General features: G+C 36.2%; 1 long non-coding RNA gene across 1 annotated transcript in view; it reads right to left on the bottom strand.

Annotated features, from left to right (window-relative positions):
• Window positions 1-583: 583 nt before the first annotated feature.
• LOC144454886 (uncharacterized) overlaps window positions 584-21,131 on the bottom strand; it is a 39,260-nt gene continuing 18,712 nt past the window's right edge. The window contains exons 2-3 of the long non-coding RNA XR_013483437.1: window positions 8,181-8,311; window positions 584-1,650 (exon numbers count right to left, since the gene is read on the bottom strand). This is a non-coding gene — a long non-coding RNA (uncharacterized LOC144454886). The remainder of the gene's footprint in view (window positions 1,651-8,180; window positions 8,312-21,131) is intronic.

Genomic DNA, 21,131 nt, shown 5'->3' with positions numbered 1-21,131 from the left:
ATTTTCAAATGTGTTTTACATTGGGAACAGTTTTTCTTGTATTAGAACTCTGCTGCCATTCCTGAAAACTCTCCTTCTTGTAATCATTTGCAGAAGGTTTCACAGACTACTTGGAGCTCCAACTGAGAAGGAGGTGGGTGAGGTGGGAAAAGAGAAGCAGGTGATTGAACTAACTCTCTTGACTCAGAGATGCTAGGATCACCTGCTTTGCAGTGTTCTGAAAAAGGCGAAACACAGAAATGAGATGCGCCACCTGCTGTGATCCAAAAAGGAAAAAAAAATTCTTCCTGGCATTTTAATTTACAGTGGTACTGCACTTAGTCTCTAGTTGAAAAAGGTTTTCTACAAACTTATATTCAACTAAAAGCAATTAGGTATGCAAGGCATGTGTGTGTGTGTGTGTACTTGCTGTGGTAACTCTTTGCAGTTGACATTTCTCTGTGACCATTTCGTCACAGGGACATCTTGTCATGCAACATTTCATTTCTGTGACATCTCTCCATACAGCATCTTGTCATTGACATTTCATCATCGACAGTGTCATGGGCATTTCGTCATGCAACATTTCACTGCTGACATTTCATCGAAGCGACAGCCCATCATACTAATATTTCAGTGCTGACAGTTGGTTTAACAAACCCCTCAATTCCATTATTACATATGCAATTAGGTTTTCAGGCTTCTAATGTGAAACTGTCCATATGAAAAGAAGGAAAGTGACACCCCTCCCTGTATGCAATGCAATTTGTATGTTACACATTGCCACAGTCCAGTAAATATTTGTAAGTTTCCTAATAGTCACAATTTTCAGTGACTTCTACAGATCATCTAGTCTAATCCCAAACCTTGGGCAATTTAATACTTCAACCATCCATGAGAGCAGGTTGTCTATTTTATTTTATTTTTTTATCTCCAAGGACAGAGATTCCATAAGGATGAATATATATCCAATGGAAATGCCTCTTATAATCATATATACATAATGAATGCCTTTTCCAAATAAAATTTTCTCATAAATGCTAAGCTAATCATATATGCTTTTAAAAATAAGGACAATAAAATCCTTTCTCTGATTTCTCCACCTTATTTTCCATAGACTGTGAGCTCTAAGAGTAAGACTAAGAGCAGGGACAGTCTCTTACCTTTCTTTGTATCCTTATCACTTAGCACAGTGCCTGGCACATGGTAATACTTAATGGCTGATTGTTGATTTGACTTCCATACACAACCAACTCATTTCATCTGATTTTTACCCACTTAAGTGCTTTATCTTTTTTCACTGTCTCATTCTGTCGACAAACATTTAAGTGCTTACTCTGTACCCAGCACTTTGCTAAAAGCTAGACGTACAAATACAAGCAAAAAGAAAGATAGTCTCTATTCTCAAAGAACTTACATTCTAATAGGAAAGACAGTATATAAAATGAAGTTACAAATGGAGGGAGAGACAGAGACAAAGACAGAGACAGAGAGACAGAGAAGAAAGTACTGCTTACGACCTGGACACCTTCCTTAAATGTTAAGTGGAGGTTCTGGGAGAAGCCTCTACCTTCTAGTCAAAGTATGTCACAGGTGTAAATTCCAGGGCTTAAGTGATCTTCTAGGATGAAGTTTCTGGAGGCATGACAGAGAAGTCCAGAGGAGTACAACCTGGTGGGAAATGAATTAAGAAATGATTGTTTACTGAATGAATGAATGAATGAATGAATGAATGACCTATCCCCAAGCTCACAATTTTCGGTTTCCCTTTCAACAGGGCCCATATAGTTTGATTTTTCTTTCCCTTTTAATAGTCATAGTTGACCTAGTCTTTCCCCTAATGGTTGAGAATTGGTTCAAAACGTCTTTTTTATGTTTTTAATATCACCTGAAATCCATTATTTCCATTTATTTTTCACCATTCTAGTAAAGTGACCCTTGATCAGCTCACCTTCCACTTTCTTCACTTTCCCCATTGAAATTATAAGATATCAGGAAAAGGTAACACAAATGATGATGTGCATACATTCACAGCTTATAAAGGGCACGAAACCTTGATTGCCTATAACCCAAGTGAGGCTATGAAGGATGTTGAACTGAGAGTGACCTATTCTTACTTAGTTAAGAGAATCCCTTTCACACTTAGATGGGCCAATTTAAATAAAATATAAAGCAGTTTTTACTCCTTTTTTTGGAAGTCTGAGGAAGCTCCCTAACTAATTTGATGGAATTATAAGAACTCTAGTTATCAATTGGCTAAAAGATCAACCATGTCTTTGGTGAAAGCCAGAACAAGTTCTAAGAAGATGCAACTCTAAGGATACTCATCTATGACAGCTGAAAAGAAAGCAAGTTATTTAAAATAAATAACTTCTTTTCCCCATCCTGGTTCTAGCAAGTAAAGAAAATATTTCTCTGTGTCTCCTACTCCCCATAGACAATAGAATCCTACAGGGAAAGAACTCATCCAGTAGCCAACCCAGCAGAGAATAGATGCAGAGAATTCAGCAAAAAAGTTGAGTTAAACTGCAGAGAGAAATAAGCCCAGGACACAGTGGAGTGGTGGACAACCAGATATGATGGGGAACACCACAAATACAGTGAGAAGAGAAAAACCATTGTTGTCCTGCAATGCGGAAAGTGTGAGTTGGCTTAGCTATATGTGTATCCTTACATGTGTCTCTACTAGTATACTATATGTGTATAAACACAACAGACCTTTCTATTGTTATGAGATTGACAAATAGTTTCCCTAATTCTTTAAACAAGAGTGTGATCATTAAACATCTGTTGATTTTTTATATTTAAATGTTCCCTTTGTTTTCTCTTCTCCTTCACCTGATTGCACCAGCAAATGTACTTGATCCTGTCTTGGAAAACAAGTAGCTGCTTTCTCAGATCAGATAATTCTTTCTTCTGGAATAGCCTCAAATTTGTTTGTTTTTACTTTTTCTTTTAGCTCCAACTACACAATGCTTCTTCCCTTCTTTCTTTTTGTGAGGTTGTCCATTCTTTAATTTCCTCACATAGGTCAGGTTTCTCCTATGTGATTTCATTAAGTCAGTCAACAAGCGTTCTTAAGTACATACTATTGTACAAGCCTCTGACTGTGCTAAGCTCTGGGAATAGAAAAAAAAGTTAAAAGACAGTTCCTGCTAACAATTATAGTCTAATGGAGCAATACAGGACAAGTTGGAAATAATCAGAGTCAATCAGTCAGTCAGTCAATAAAATTTATTAAGACAAATGATGGGGATACAAAAAAGGGGGGAAATGTGTCTTGCCTTTAAGGAGCTCACAATCTAATGGGAGACCCAACAAGCAAACCAATATATACAAACAAGCTATGTACAGGTTAAATAGGAAATGAGTAAAAGAGGGAAGGCATAGAATTGAAAGTAATTGGAGAAAGTTTCCTCTAGAAGATGGGATTTTAGTTGAAACTTAAAGGGAACTACGGAAGCTAATAGGAGATGGGGAAGAGAGAGCATTCTAGGCATTTCCTGACCTTCTTTGTCCCATCTGCCTATTAGACACCTAGAAGAGGATATCCCATAAACATCTTAAGTTCAACATGTCCAAAACTGAACTCATTATCTTTCCTCCCAACCCGATTCTTCTTCCTAACTGCCCTATTACTATTAAGAGTACCATTATTCTCTCAAGTAACCAGGCTTGCAATTCAGGTGTCATTATTGACTCCTCACTCTTTCACTGCTTGTATCCAATCAGGCCAAGCCCTGTCATGGAACATATCTTTGTAACATCTCTCTTAACTGAAGCCTTTTGACACTATTGCCATCCTGATACATACCCTCATCACTTCACACCTGAACTATTGTAATAGGTTGCTTGATGGTGACCCTGCCTCAAATCTGCCCTACTCTAATCCATCCTCCACTTAGCTATCAAATTGATTTTCCAAAAATGCAGGTTTGACATCACTCTCCTACTTAACAAAAACAAATGTGTACCTATGACCTCCTGGATCAAATATAAAATCCTCTGTTTGACTTTTAAAGCTCATCATAACCTGACTCCTGTATTTTTCTTCTTATGCTTTACTCCATCCCCTAACCACAACCCCCCAACACAACCACACAAACACTAACTCATACAATCATACTCATATTTGGTGATCCAGTGGCATTGGCCTCCTTGCTGTTCTACAAACCAGATGCTTCATATCCCCACTCTGGGAATTTTCAATGGCCGTCTTCAACGTCTAGAAATCTCTCCCTCCTCATCTCTATCTCCTGGCTTCCTTCAAGTCTCATCTGGCTTTCTTTTGCAAGAAGCCTTTCCCAGTTGTCCTTAATCTTAGTGCCTTCCTTTAGACTACACCCAACTAATCCTGTATATATTTTGTTTATACATAATTGTTTCTATGTTGTCCTCCCCATTGGCCTGTGAGCTCTATGACAGCATGGGATGTTTTTTTTTTAATCTTTCTTTATATTCCCATGCTTACAATGGTGCCCCACTTAATAGACACTTAATAAATGCTAGTTGACTGACTACCCAGATAAAGTCAATGCCAAAAAGAAGAGATCCACACAAAGCAAATTACTTATAATAGCATTTTCTATACTAGCAAGGAACTGGAAAAAAATAGATATCCACTGTTGCAAAGGATAGCTGTAAAAGTTGTGGTACATGAATTTAATGGTGTATTGTTGTATTGTAATATTACTATACTATATAATAAATGATGAAGTGATGAATACAAAGAAGCAGAGGAAGACTTCCATGAACTAATGAAAAGTAAGGCAGAACCAGGAAGAACAACACACATAATGTCTATAAAAATGACAATTGAAAAAACAAATAATAGAACATAAATGCTTCAAAATTACAACGACCAAGTTCAGCTACAATGAAAAGAAAGTTCCCCACCGGTTTCTTTGCAGAGTTGGGGAACTGTGGGTATGAAATACTATATATAATGCCAGACTTCTTTGATATATTTATTAGTTTTGTTGAAATTTTTTTCTCATTTCATTCTTTGTTTTGGGGGAATGGCTATCCAGTAGGAGAAGGGGAGGGGCAAGGAAACAATGAAAAATGTACTTGATGGAAAAACTCTGAGTCTCAGTTTCCTCCTCTGTAAAATAAAAGGGCCGGACTATATGACCTTTGAGGTCTGTTTTAACTCTAAATCTCTGATCCAATGTGACTGCACCTCTTCTTCCCGCATCACGTTTAGCCTTTCCTCACAAGGGTAGATGCTTTTTGTTTCTCTCCATCCTCTCATGTTTCTCCACAGTTTTTACCAAAACCACAAAGATGAAAACTGAAGATAGCACTTTAATAAGGCACTTGATGGAAATAGCAGCAGGATTACTTCCTGTTTCTTGCTTGTTAGGTTTTTCTTAATGAAGCATACTATCACATTTGCTTTCTTAGTAAGATTATCACTGATTCATTCTTAGCTTTTTGTCCCTCCAAGTCTTAATTTTTTTCTTTTCTTGTTGGCCCAATTTATGCTTAGCTTGTGTCTGTATCTCATTTGTTTCCTGTATTTGGCTGCTAAGTATCCTGCCTTGCATTTCCCTCAAGTTGAGTTTTTGCATTTTAAGATTAAAGTGACTCCATGCCCATGACAAAGGGACAGCAAGCCCAGCAAGAAGCATGTACATAAATAAGAGACTTGTCCTTTGCCACTCTGATATACCTTCCCACAATTCCCCCATTTTTACCTCCCCTGGGCTGGGTTATAAAAGGCTCTATCTTGTTTAAACATCTGGTTGTATAGAAGGACAGCAAAAATCTAATGAATGAAATTAGTTATGGTACATATTTATAATGAAAGTCCTAGTGTAGTCAACCCAAGACAGCAGGGTATACAGAATAAGAGGGATTCTAGTCCTATAACCCCTGCCTCCCAGTCTCATTGGCCAACAGAGAATTTAGGGGCCTTTCATTGGGACAGTATATTCTTCACACTAGAAGCAAACCCCTACCTTAACAAAAAGTTTAAAACTCAAGTAATTAGCTGGGATCAAGAGCAAACAGTGTAAAAAAAAAAGTCAGACTATAGAATCTTTCTTTGGTGACAAAGAAGATCAAAACATAAAACCAGAAGACAACAAAGTCAAAGCTCCTACATCCAAAGCCTGCAAGAAAAATATTAATCAGTCCCAGGCTATGGAAGAGCTCAAAAAGGATTTTGAGAAGCAAGTAAGAGAAGTAGAGGAAAAACTGAGAAAAGAAATGAGAGTGATGCAAGAAAATCATGAAAAACATGTCAACAGCTTGCTAAAGGAGACCCAAAAAAAATACTGACGAAAATAACACTTTAAAAAATAGCCTTACCCAAATGGCAAAAGAGATCCAAAAAGCCAATGAGGAGAAGAATGCCTTAAAAAGCAAATTAGCCAAATGGAAAAGGAAGTCCAAAATCTTACTGAAGAAAATAATTCTTTGAAAATTAGAATGGAGCAAATGGAAGCTAGTGACTTCATGAGAAATCAAGATGCTATAAAACAAAACCAAAAGAATGAAAAACATAGAAGACAATGTGAAATATCTCACTTGGAGAAACAACTGACCTGGAAAATAGATCCAGGAGTGAGAATTTTAAAATTATTAGACTATCTGAAAGCCATGATCAAAAAAACAGCCTAGACATCATCTTTCAGAAAATTATCAAGGAAAACTGCCCTAATATATTAGAACCAGAGGGCAAAATAGAAATGGAAATAATCCACCAATCACCTCCTGAAAGAGATCCCCAAAGAAAAACTCCTAAAAACATTGTAACCAAATTCCAGAGTTCCCAGATCAAGGAGAAAATATTGCAAGCAGTCAGAAAGAAACAATTCAAATATTGTGAAAACACAATCAGGATAACAGCTTCTACATTAAGAGACCACAGGGCTTGCAATATGACATTCTGTAGGGCAAAGGAGATAAGATTACAACCAAGAATCACCTACCCAGCAAAACTGAGTATAATCCTTCAGGGGAGAAAATGGACATTCAGTGAAATAGAGGACTTTCAAGCATTCTTGATGAAAAGACCAGAGATGAATAGAAAATTTAACTTTCAAACACACGACTCAAGAGAAGCATGAAGAGGTAAACAGGAAAGAGAAATCATAAAGGACTTATTAAGGTTGAACTGTTTACATTCCTACATGGAAAGATGATATTTGTAATTCATGAGACCTTTGTCAGTATTAGTTAGTTGGAGGGGGAAAAAATTATACGTATAGACAGATTAACAGAGGGCACAGGGTGAGTTTAAGATGAATGAGTGATATCAGGAGAATAAAATTAAGGGGTAAGAGAGGATTATATTGGCAGAAGGAGAAAGGGAGAGGTAGAATGCCCTCTCACCAAAAACAGATAAGAAAAGGCTTTTACAGTAGAAGGGAAGTGGGGAAGGTGAGAGAGAATGAGTGAATCTTATTCTCATTGAATTTGGCTTAAGGAGGGAATAACATAAACACTCAGTTAGGTATGGAAATTTATCTTACCCTACAGAAAAATAGAGCAGAAGGGGATAAGAGAGCAAGGGCATGATAGAGAAGAGGGCAGATTGGGGGAGGGAGTAATCAGAAGCAAACACTTCTAAGGAGGGGCAGGGTCAGAAGAGAGAATAGAATAAATGGGAGGTGGGATAGGATGAAGGGAAATATACTTAGTTTTCCACAGAATGACTACTATGGAAGTGTTTTGCATGACTACACATGTATTACCTTGAATCTAGTTGCTTGCCTTCTCAATGAGGGTGGATGGAAAGGAAGGAAGGGAGAAAATTTGGAACACAAAGTTTTAAAAACAAATGTTAAATAATTGTTTTCACATTCAATTGGGAAATAAGACATACAGGCAATAGGGTATAGAAATCTATCCTGCCCTATAGGAAAATAGAAGAGGAAGGGGAAAAGAGAAGGAGGGTGAGATAGAAGGGAAGGCAGATTAGAGGAAAGGGTATTCAGAATGCGTGCTATCTTGGGGTTGGGGGAAGGACAAGATGAGGAGCAAATCTGGAACTCAAAATCTTGTGGAAGTGAATGTTGAAAACTAAAAATAAATAAATTAATGAATCTTTAAAAAATAAGAAGCATTTTGTAAACCTTAAAATATTATATAAATGCTAGATATTATTATTATTACTATTACTACTTAAGAACCTGATCAATGCTCTGACCAGTTACATTTACACACTGATGAAGATGATGCATGCTTCTTACCTTCTGACAGAAAATTGATGGACTCAAGATGCAGAATGAACATATTTTTGTACTTGGTCAATGAGTGACTTTGTTTTGCCTGACTTTGCATATTTATTATGAGTATTGCTTTTCTTTTTTTAATAGGAAATCTGGAGAGGAGAGAAAATAAATGTTTATGAATTTAAAAATAAAGAGTAATATAAATAGATATAGATATCTATAGATATGCAGATATATAGATAAATATGTAGAAAGCATAGTGGATAGAGATTTTGCCCTGGAGGCAGATCACTAGGAGTTTCCTTATTAAAGAGATATAATGAAAATGCTATACTAATGAAAACATAAGTCTCCTCCCTAACCCCTACATATTCACATATGAATCAATGGTAGAAATACAGTTCTCTTAGAAGTAGACTGAATTTCTAATCCATTGGGAATGAAAAAACACAAAATATATTCTAGCATTTACCAAAATATCTTTCAAAAGTGACAAAGGAACTTTTTCTAGACCACCTTACTTTAAAAAGGATTTAGAGCTAGGAGGAATCTTTAAGAGAATAAATAATTTTCTCCAAGTCACGTGATGATAAGAAGCAGAATAAGGATTGGAACACATCTCTTGACTCCAAATTCCACATTCTTTCTGGTACTTCATGTTTTTTAGGTATAGATCTTGATTAGAAAATTCTTTCCTCTGGAAAGGTTATGTTCTCAAAATTCAATTTCCAGTTGCATCTGGTATAAACCAATGCTGAATAGCTATTGATAGCCATATGAAAGAAAAGGCTCTAAATCATTAATAATTAGAATAATGCAAATTGAAACAACAATGAGGTTCCCCTCCATGCCCATCAGACTGGTAAAATTGATTCCTCAAAAGAAAAGGAAAATGATAAGTGCAGGGGGCAGAGGGGGAGGCTTTAGGAACACAGATTTGTTAATCCACTCTGCAAAGCAATTTGGAGGTATGCCCAGAAAGCTATTAAACTGTACATAGCCTTTGATCTAGAAATACCACAACTAAGCTTAGACCACAAAGAAAGAAAAAAGAAACCATACAAATGAAAATATTTGTAATACTTCTTTTTGTGGTGGCAAAGAACTGGAAACAAAGGGGATGCCCATCAATTGGCAAATAGCTGAACAAATGGTTAGGAAAAAAAAAATTAAAAGGAGACTAGGTAACACAGTGCTGGACTTGTAGCCATGAAGACCTAAGTTCAAATCAAGCTTCAGACATTTACTAGTTGTGTGATCCTCCGCAAGTCACCAAATTGCTCTCTGTCTCTGTTTCCTCATCTATGAAAAGGAGCTATATAACAATAGCGTCTATCTACCAGGGTTGTCGTGAGGATAAAAAGATAGTATTGATAAAGTGCTTTGCAAACCTTAAAGTGCCCCATAAATACTAGCCATTATTATATGAATATGGTAGAATACTCTTGTCTTTTAAGAAATGATTAAGGAGATAACTGCAGAAACCTGAGAAGACTTATATAAACTGATGCAAAAGGAAGTGAGCAGAACCAGCAGAACAATATGCAATAACAATAATATAGTTTGAAAGCCTTAAGAACTCTGATCAACATAACGATAAGCCATGATTTTAATAGACTTACCATGAAATAGACTACCTACCTCCTGACAAATAAGTGATAGATTCAAGGAAGAGATTTCAGATATATTTTTTTTCAGTGGAGATGAGAGAGTAAGGGGCTTACAGCCGATATAGGCATTTGTTTTGTTTGACTGTGCATATTTATTATGAGTTTTGGGGGGTTTTTTCAGTGAGGGAGGGGAAGAGTGAGAATGATCTTTATTACCTTAATAAAATGATAGGAATAAGTTCATCAATTTAACATAACTCCATTCTGCTTTAAGCCTCCACTTGTGATTGACTTATTGACGAATTATGTAGTAAACAAATTAGGAACCCCCATAGGTTGAACTATAATAAACTGGAGGCCTTAGGCTTTAGCTTGCTTCTAGGTCACAACTGTCTCAGGATCCTACATTTTTCATACTTGAGGCTCCAGCAGCCTGTTTTCATTTAGGACAGTGTCTGTGGAAGAAGATTTGCCAAATAACAAACCAGGAGGGAAACATCTCACCTCCTGCTAGGCAGAGAGGACAGCCTTGTCACGAGCAAGGTATAGAAGACAATTACCAGGACCTCTAAGACTCAAGTTGGTAATTTTTGTTATTAAGGCCTGATATTTGTAAGGTTGGCACATATTGATTAAGCACTTCCATGGCACCAGTGTGCATATCTAAAAGAAAATTGGCTACAAACATGCACTGTATGTTATGAGGGGCAAAGTGGGAGAGACAAGATGAATTTTCATTAAGGAAAAAATTTTTTAAAGAAAAGGGAAAACTGAGGTTTCTTTCCTAGATTTATCACCCTAAATTGTTTATACTGTCAAGCTAATCTTCCTATTTACTCAGGAGATTCAACACAGAAAATTTACCATGTGTTTCTTCTGACTCTTGTGGATTTCATTCCTCTATTTATGATCTATTCTTTCCATGCTTCTCCTCTGGTCATTCATCATTTCCCTGTTGCCTCATCTCCAATGAGAGTCTTTTTTTTTCACTGAAGTCCTTTGTTAGCAGAATTCCATCTTTAGCAAACAGTTTTATAAACCACTCACCTGTTCCCAGTCTAATTCCCACAGTAGCTGAGCTCTCCCAAACACTCACATGTTATTTATGAATTTGTCACCATTGAGAATCACACAGTCCCAACAAAATGGAACAAGATTACTAATCTCTTCAGTAAAATAAGCTGTGGGTCAACAGGTAAGTTTTGACTGTGCCTTTGATTATCACACTGCCAGCCACAGATACTCTGGCTGACATAGCTTCCATTTATAAAAGATTGAATACGGAATATATAGGAATGAGTACTACATGTGTGAGGGAATTCAGAGAGGTATAGCACCATACTAGATAGAATTCAATAGATCTGAACTCTTAACACTTGCTAGCTATTTGACTTCATAGTTTCAGGTAACCTCATCTGTAAAATGGGAAATGTAAAGTGGGTACTGCCAACCTCATATATTTCTTATAAAAATAAAAGGCTATGAAGTAAGTGAAAGGTATACTGCAAAGGACAATAGGAGGTCAAGAGGTATTGCCCAAGGTAACTCAAAGAAATAGTGGAAAAACTAAGAGTACAAGTTATGTCCCTTGTCCACCTGACCAATGCCACACAAAAAAGCAACTAATGTATTAGAATACACAGATTAGGCAGGTATATTTGAAGTTATATATTGAGATACGCATTATCTCATTTGATCCTCACAACAACCCTGGGAAGCAGGTGTTTTCATTATCACAATTTTATACAGGAGGAAACAGATTTACACAGCTAGTATTTGAGTCAGAATTAGAATAGTCTTCTTGACTCCAAGTCCTACACTTTTACTCATGGTGGACACTGCATCTTATAGAATTACTTCAAATATACAATTACTATACAAACATTCACAAAGATTCAGAAGACAGTAGTTTAAAATATCACTTACATATTTATTTGTGAATCTATCACCTCATTCCATGACAACAAAAGGGTATGTGTAGTTTCTTCAACAATAAGTTTCTTTATGTCTAGACTTTAGCAGACAGATAGCTTCCAAAATGAAAATGTAGTACATTTTACTCTTTATCAAGGGTAATGGTGTGGTAAGGTGTTTGGATTTGGAACAGAATAAATATGTGTGTTATGGTATTGGCAGTTCTTTATAAGCCCAACATGGTCCTTTTCTTAGGAATCTCCTCTTAATTCTAAGAAGATATAATGAGAAAGCTGCCCCTATACCTGCACCACAATGTCAAGATGTAGGAAAAAGCCCCAGTTGTATTTTTATAACTCTCCATAATATGATACCAAACTCTCATTCTCTGACTCCCTTTCACCATACCAAATAAGTAAATAAATAAAAACCTGTAAGAGAATAATGATTAAAATATTTTTACTTTTCATTTTTAATGGGTATACATATAAGGAGTGGAGGAAAGAAAAAAACAATTAAAAATAGATCTTTGCCTCAATAGGTAGAGAGAGGAATTTAGGCAATGTTAAAACAAAAGATATCAACAAAAATTATTTTTCAAAACTTAAATGCATCCTATCCAAATGTGTAGCTTGTAATATACTCTATTTATCATTGCCACTGAGTATTCAGGCTGCCCTGAATTTTAAAATTAAGTTTAAAGTGACAATAGTTTTGTTCTATAGTTGAACAAAACTATGTGCTAGTTACTGCTTTGAAAAATAGATTTGTTAATTATCAATAACTGCCTAATCTGTGTATTCTAATGCATCAGCTGGGGTGTGTGTGTGTGTGTGTGTGTGTGTGCGCGCGCGCGCATGTGTGTGTGATTGCTCAGGGGACATAATTTCTATTCCCAGTTCTGCCACTATTTCTCTGAGTTACTTTGGGCAATGCCTCCATGACTTCCTATTGCCCTTTGCAGTATAACTTTCACCTACTTCACAGCCTCTTATTTTTATAATAACCATGTGAGGTAGGCCATACCCGTTTTACATTTCCCATTTTAGAGATGAGGTTAACTCAAACTGTGAAGCTTGCCCAAAGTCAAACAGCTAACAAGTGTTAGAGTTCAGATCTATTGAATTCTAGTCCAGTGCCATATCTCTCTGAATTCCCTCATATATGTAAATTATTTTTTAATTTGCTTCTATTTTTAACATTAAAACACATTAAGCACTAAGCAATTGAGAGCTGGTTATTTTAAAGCAAATGTCAAAACTAAACTAGACCAAAAAGAAATTATATTATTGAAATTTAACAAATATCTAGTACTAGGTATATATCTCAGAGTGGTCAATGATAAAAAGAAAGGCTCTATATACACAAAAATGTTTTATAGCAGAATGTTTGTGGTAGCAGAAAACTGGAAACAAAGTAGTCATTTGACCATTGGAGAATAGCTAGATAAATCGCAGCTTGTGAATGTAATGGAATATTGCTGTGCTGTAAGAAATGATGAATATGATGGAAGCATGGAAACACTTATATGAACTGATGCAAAATTAAGTAAAAAGAGCCAAGAAAGCAATATACAAATGACTACAATAAGAATGTGAACAACAACCACAAAACAATTGAAAATGAATGTTGTGAAATTACAAAGAACAAAATTGGTCCTAAATGGAAGATCTATGAGGCCACACAGTCCCTGCTCCTTTGCAAGGGTGGTGGGGTGGGGGCCATTGGTGTGGAAAAAAACTTACATCTATTATCAGATTTATTTTTGAATGTATTAATCAGTGTTGCTTTTTTCCCTTCCCCTTTTTTTTCTTTTAAAATAATCTTTGTTTCATGGAGTGACCTACTGGGATGAGGTAGAGAGAGGAATTTGGGCAATGTTAAAACAAAAGATATCAATAAAAATTATTTTTCAAAACTTAAATGCATCCTATCCAAATGTGTAGATTGTAATATACTGTTATAATAAGCTATATCACCAAATAAAGTGTCAGAAAGCATTTCTGGGCTGGATTTTTGAAATTATACTCACTAAAAAGCAAGAAAAGTTTCACCGGCAAAGAATCTCCTTAGATATGAAGAAATGTTATCTGTAGCCATGCTTGCCAAGTGGAGAAAGGATAATACCTAGACATGCAATTCCAAGCTTGTTGAGAAAAGAAAAGATTTCAAATGTGTTTTCAAAAACATTCATTATAAACAGTCAAGTTTACCTTTTTGAATTGCTAGTTACTAAATCACAAAATACAAAGTTCATAAATTGAAGACTTCTCGGCTTGCTGTGAGAAAAATAGTGTGTCAATTCACATTTGTTACGCTTAGAAGTACTTAAAAATACTCTGAGTTAGCCTTTTAAAAAACATTTCAGGCATTCAACTTTATGCATTCACCTCTGTTCCTACTTAAATATGAACATGTGGAAAAGAAGTTAACCAGAGTCTAGATAATATGCAGCAATTTGAATCTGGGAAACATAACTTGACACCTTGTCTGGTTGACAGAAACCCAAATAATAGACAGCTCACAACAGCAGAAGCTGATGCTGGAACTGTTTCAGGGGATTATATGCTGGAAGCATAAATAAGTCTTTGAATCAGTTTCTGAGACCAGATGCAGAAACCTTAGTTTGTCCTTCATATCCAATAAATTTTCACTTAAATGATTCTTATTTTAAGGAAATGGGCAATTTTATCTTCACTCATGGGCATGGGGGTATTGGTATATAGGGGGCTTTAAGGTTGTTAATATTGCTTAAGAACTTTCTAAGAACTATGCTTTTATTTTTTATCCACCGAAAAATTTTGAGACTCCTCAGTACCAACTTTATATTAAGAGGTAGGGTATTCTTAGGACATCAAGACACTTATTTTGAGAGCACTACATGGCAAGAAGGGAAAGAATAAAAGGGATGAAAATAAGGTAGGCTCTTCGTTGAGATGTATTACTTTATTGAAAGAATGTTCCATACAAGCCTACCACCATTCTATAATATCAGAAAATCTTGGTTTTGAAAAGAATCTCACATACTAACTAAACTAAATCTCGATCAGAACATGACTCTCTACAATATCCCTGATGTACCATTGTATGCACTTCTAGTAATGATAGCCTATCACATTATAGATAGCTCTGTTTGCTAGAAAGATTTTCCCCCTTCTAATCAGCAAAAAATTTACCCATCAAACCAATGATTTTTAGCTCATCCCTCTGGAACAATAGAATTATAACAGAGCAGGAAGAGAAAGTCATCCCATCAAAATCTTCTACAATATTCCCAACCAATGGTCATCAAGCCTACTTGGAGATTTTCAATGGTAATAAAACCAAGAACTTCTGAGGCAACTGATTCCATTTCTGGACAGCTTTCACCATTGCAATGTTTTTCCTTGTATTGAATCAAAATCTGCCTTCCTGTAACTTTGACCCATTGATCTCAGTTCTGCCCTCTAAGTTTAAGCACAACAAATCTAAGCCCTGTCCTATATAACAATATTTCACATAGCAGAATATAGCTCCCATGAACCCCAACACTTCTTTCTTTCTAGGAAATATATCAGAGACTCCTTCAATTCTTCTTTATATGAGAACTTTAAGACATTTCACCATATTTATCACTAAGGAAGTCACTTTAATTTGGCAATGTTCCTCTCAAAATGTGGTACTTAGAGCAGATTACAGTTTTTCCAAATTTGGTCTCAGCAGGACAAATAGGGCTCAGTAGGAAAATTATATTGCAAAATATACCTAATTCATTTTATTATTGGAACTTAAAATTTAGTATTTTAGCAGTTGGTTTACACTATTTGCTCCTGTTAAACTTGTGGCCAAATAAGGTTTTTGCACATAAACTACTATAAAGCCAAACTGCTTCTATCTGATTTTTGCAGTTCTTTTGTTTTAATTACTGGGATACAGTATTTTACACTTGTCATTTAAATCAGATCTCATTGATTTCAGACCCTTGTTTCTACTTGCCAAAGTCATACTGAATCCTGACTTTATCAGCAGCAGCAGTAGTATAGTACATATTTATACAGCACTTACTATGTGCCAGGCACTGTTCTAAGTGCTTCACAGTTTTCATTTTATTTGGTCCTTACAACAACCTTGGGAGGGAGGTGCTATTTTACAGATGAAGAAACTGAAGCAAACAGACAGTAAGTGACTTGCCTAAGCTAGTAAGTGTCTGAAGCCAAATTTGAACTAAGGTCTTTCTGACTGCTGGCCAGGCAGTCTACCCACTGTGCCACCTAGCTGCCCCTGATCATTTATCACACAAATATTATCCATTTCTTCCAGGTTTAAGTCTTCCACAAACTTGATAATTATGCCTTCTATGCCTTCCTTCAAGTCATTCATAAAAGAGTGTAACAGTACAAGACCAAGAATAGGGTGCTATGAAACTACACTAGAATCTTCCCCCCAACCTAACAGTGATGTATTAATCAACATTCTAAGGGTACAGCTATGAATACCCTGAGCTATACTATCATTCAGACAAAATTTCTCCATTTTGGTCATCAGGATATTATGAAAGACTTTGTCAAATATCTTTTGTAAATCCATATCTATGCCATCGCTCTTATCTATTAAAGCTAACAAAATCAGATATAAGTTTAGTTTCTCATGACTTGTTCTCTGTAATGTATATGAGATATAAAGTCTGCCCCAATTTGCTACTCTAGTACCCTTGTCAAAAAAAGAGAGAAATTGAATTATTATTCCAGCATGCCTTGCTCTTGATGAACTCATGCTGTTTCAAAGTGATTCTTTAGTGCTTTTTACCTTTTCTAGTTGTTCACACACTATTTCTTTTTAAATCCATTCTAGAATTTTTTTTTACCAGAAGTAGATATCAAGTTTATTATTCTGATAACAATTTCTTGACGTGACTTCTTCTTTTTGAAAATCGAATAACATTTTCTTACCTCCAGGCCTCCTGTATCTATTCCATTCACAATTATTTCTCAAAACTCAAAAATATGGTTTAAAATCTAATCTACAGTGTTCTTTTGGTAGCCTAGAGTGTGATTTATCTAAGCCTGATGAATTGAAGTCATTTGAAGCATCAAGGTACTTTGTTGCCTAGTTGGGGCTTGTTTCCTCTTACTCATATATATTCTGCCATTTGCAGTTTTGAGAGAATTCCTCTGTCACCTGACAACTTTTTGAGTATTTAAAGAGTCTTGTCAATGATCTTTTAAGTTTTCTCTTTCACAGGCTAAATATCCCCAATTCCTTCAACCAATGTTTGTATAATATAGGCCCTCTCACATTCTCTACAAGTGCCCTAGTTTATCCATGTTCCTTTTAACATGTGGTATCTAGAACTAAACAAAGTACTATATATATATATACACACATATATATATATATATATACATATATATATATATATATATGTATATATATATATATATATATATTTGTTAGAAGGCAGTAAGACAGTCATCTCATTTATTCTGGATGCCATGTTTCAATTAATCTAAAGTTGCTTTAAATTTTCTGGGTGCCGACTCCTATTGACTTTACATTCTACTATAATACCTAAGCTTTTCACAAATGAACTTATTTCTACCCACATTTCTTACACAGTTGGTTTTTGTGAATTGACATAGGGGATCTTATAATTATCCTTATTAAATGTTACATTGTTGACTTTAATATTCCAGCTTCTTATGATCTTTTTGACCCCTGAAGCCGTCATCCAAAGCATTGGCCATCCTTCCTACCTTTGTGTCACCTGAAAATATCCTAGGTATACTTTCATCTAAATTAATTGAAAAATCAAGAGAACATTGTATACAGTAACAGCAATATTGTTTCAAGAACAACTTTGAATGACTAAGTCATTTTGACTATTATAAATATACAAATTAACTACAGAGAACATATGAAGGAAAATACTATCTGCATCCAGAGAAAGAACTAATAAGTAGAAGTATGTATACAATAGCTTTACACACACACACACACATGTTTAATGGTAGCCATCTCTGGGGAAGAGAGGGAAGGAAAAAAAAGGGGAAAAAGGAAGTAACAAGATAACTTTATTATATACTTAAAAGGAATAACAAGTTGTACATAATAGATTTGTAGTTCCATGTATGGTCATTTTTTTTTCCTATTCTACTATGACATGGAAATGGTTGTTTTATTGCTTAAGTTCAGAATAAAAGAAAATAAATCTTTAAAAAGTTTAACAAAACAGAGCCAAAGAAAAAGCATTACAACACTCTGCTAGAGACCTCTCTCTGGATTTGCTGTTAGTCACTCCTTAGGTCAGTTTTTCTGTATCATTGACCCACATTCCTTCATCATATCCACAAGGAAACCTGAAAAGCATTATCAAATTCCCTGTTGAAATCTGGATATACAAGGTCTAAAACATTCCCTGATTTTGTACTCTAGAGACTCTTAAAAAAAAAAAGGGAACTAGCTTATCCCATCATGCCTTGCTTTTGATAGACTCATGGCAGCTCACAGTGATCACTGTTTCCCTTTCTTAACGCTCACAAACTACCCCTTTAATAATTTGCTCTTTACTAGGAATTAAAATCAAAGTCACTGACCTGTAGTTTCACAACATTAGACTACCTCTAGCCTCCGGGCACTTCTGTTCACTGATGATTTCTCAGTGATCACTAACAGCACTTCAACAACCACATCACCAAGCTTCTATACCTTGAGATGCAGTGCATCTGAGTCTGAACACAGAACTAGGAGGTGTTGTTAAGAGTGCCTCTGCTGAACAGCAGTTAAGGTTTAAAAGATCTTGATGGGCTATTGTAGTGATCTTTTTAAGAGGAATATTGATAGAGATAAATTTAAAGTCTTTTACTTGGGTTTTTAAAAATCAGTTTCACAAATATATGATAAAGGAGGCATGAACAAAAATAGTTCATTTGAAAAAGTTCTAGGGACTTCTGGGTGCCAAGATGGTAGAGTAAGAAGTAAGTAGCCCTCACCCTCCCCTATTGACCTCTGAAAGCCCAGAAAATATCACCTAAGAAAAACCCTGGAACAGCTGAGCCAGCAGAAAGACAGGGTGCATCAGTCTTATTACCCAGATAAGCTCAAGGAATTAATGGGAAAGGCCCCTTTTGCTCTGGTGGCGGGGGAGAAGTACAGGACAAGAAGCATCCCAGCAAGCCAGTGGCAAGCCCCACCTCAGCAAACCAGGGGGAGATCCTGAGCCCAAGGGTGGTGGAGCAAGTAAGCACCAACACTAGGACTCCCCACGTGCATCATGACAGGCAGCGGAACCAGTAAACAGCAGCTGAGAAAACCACCACATACACCAGTATTCTCTAGAAGCCAAATCTCTCTGGGCCTCAACACAACTCCAGGCTGACAGATAACCTCCAGCAGCCAAATATTCAAGTGCTTTAAAGAAGCCCAGGTGAGCAGGTGTTCTCCAGGGGCCAGATTCCTCAACCCCACCCTGAGAGCTCAAGTGTTGCTGACTCCAGCTCAGCACCAGGTAAGCTGCCAGAGTCCTATAGCCGCCAGCTGCCAGCACTTAAGGCCCCAGCACACAAATCCAGTGACCAAGTCCCAGGCTACCAGCACAAGAAGCTTGGGTCAGTGGCATCTGCGCTCCAGCAAAAGAACTCAAGTTTAAAAGTCAAGAAATAGGTAAATACCATGAGCAGAAAGCAGAAATAGAAAATGACCATAGTTTCTTATTATGGGAACAGGGAAGATCAAGGCAAGAATTCAGATAAGGACAACATTGTCAATATACTCACATCTGAAAACTCAAAGGGGAATATGAACTGGTCTCAAGCCCAAAAAGTATACTTGAAAGAGCTCAAGAAGGATTTTAAAAGTCAAATGAGAGAGGTAAAAGAAAAATTGGGAAAGGAAATGAGAGGTATACGAAAGAGAGTCAATAGCTTGGAAAAGGAAGGACAAAAATTTATTGTAGAAAACAAGTACTTATTGTAGAAAATAAATATAGTTGGCCAAATGGGGGGGTGAAGTACATTGAAGAAAACAAGTCCCTAAAAATTACAATTGGCCAAGCAGAAAAGGAGGCACAAAAACTCACTACAGAGAAGATCCTTAAAAAGTAAAATGGGCCAAATGGAAAAGGAGGTACAAAATCTAATTGAAGGAAACAATTCATTAAAAATTAGAATTGGGCAAATATAAGCTAATGATTCTATGAGACAACAAGAATCAGTCAAACAGAAACAAAAGAATAAAAAAAAATAGAAGAAAATATAAAATACCTCATTGGTAAAAACAGCTAACCTGGAAAATAGATCCAGGAAAGACAACTTAAAAATTATTGATCTACCTGAGAACCATGATGAAAAAAAAAAAACCTGTACATCATCTTTCAGGAAATCATCAAGGAAAACTGCCCTGAGGTCCTAGAAGCAGAAGGTTAAATAGTCATTGAAAGAATCCACTGATCACCTCCTGAAAGAGATCCCAAACTGAAAACACCAAGGAATATTGTAGCCAAATTCCAAAATTGCAGGTCAAAGAGAAAATACTGCAAGCAGCCAGAAAGAAACAATTTAAATATCATGGAACCACACAGAATAGTGTATTACACAGAATGTTGCAGCTTCTACATTAGAAGATCAGAGAGCACAGAAAATGATATTCCATAAGACAAAGGAGCTTGGATTACAACCAAGGATGAACTACCCAGCAAAACTGAGTATAATCTTTCAGGGGAGAAGATGGACATTCAACAAAATAGGGGACTTCCAAACCTCAAATTTGATCTACAAATACAAGACTCAAAATCCAAGACAAGACGCAAGAGAGTCTTAAACAGGTAAACAGGAAAGAAAAAAAACATGTTATTAATAACGGCAAACTGTTTACATCCCTACAAGGGAAGATGACACTTATAATTCTTGAGAACTGCATCATTATCACATTTAAAAGGGGTATATATACATAGACAGAGGTGTGGGTATAAGTTGACTTTGATGTGATGCTAAAAAAATATCATTAAGTGATGAAAAGTGATTGTTCTGGGAGAAGAGGAAAGGAAGAGGCAGACAAAGGTAAATTACAAAGACACAAAAACCTATTATGGTAGAGGGAAGAAAGGAGGGAGGTGAGCATTGTTTGAACCTTACTCTCATTACATTTGGCTCAAAGAAAGAATAACATAATCAGGTATAAAAATCTAACTTACTCTGCAGGAAGTAGGAGGGAGAAAGGAGAAAGAAAAGGGAGGAGGAGAATAAAAGGGAGGGAAGAAGTAGTAAGGGCATAGGGGGAAAAAAGTGAGGGGGCTGACAGAAGGGAGGGCAGACTGAGGGAGCCAGTAGTCAAAAGCAAAACACTAGTGAGGAGGGAAAGGAGAAGGAGACAGAAAAGCATAAAAAGGAGGGGAAAGAATAGGCTGGAGAAAGACATAGTAATCATAACTGTGAACGTGAATATGATGAACTCCACCACAAAACAGAAGTGG

This window comes from Phascolarctos cinereus, unplaced genomic scaffold, assembly GCF_003287225.1.
Source record: "Phascolarctos cinereus isolate Bilbo 61053 unplaced genomic scaffold, phaCin_HiC Scaffold_7;HRSCAF=346, whole genome shotgun sequence".
Lineage (NCBI taxonomy): Eukaryota > Metazoa > Chordata > Mammalia > Diprotodontia > Phascolarctidae > Phascolarctos > Phascolarctos cinereus.
Note: the sequence above shows the minus strand (reverse complement) of the source record. Positions and strands in the feature narration are given on the sequence as shown.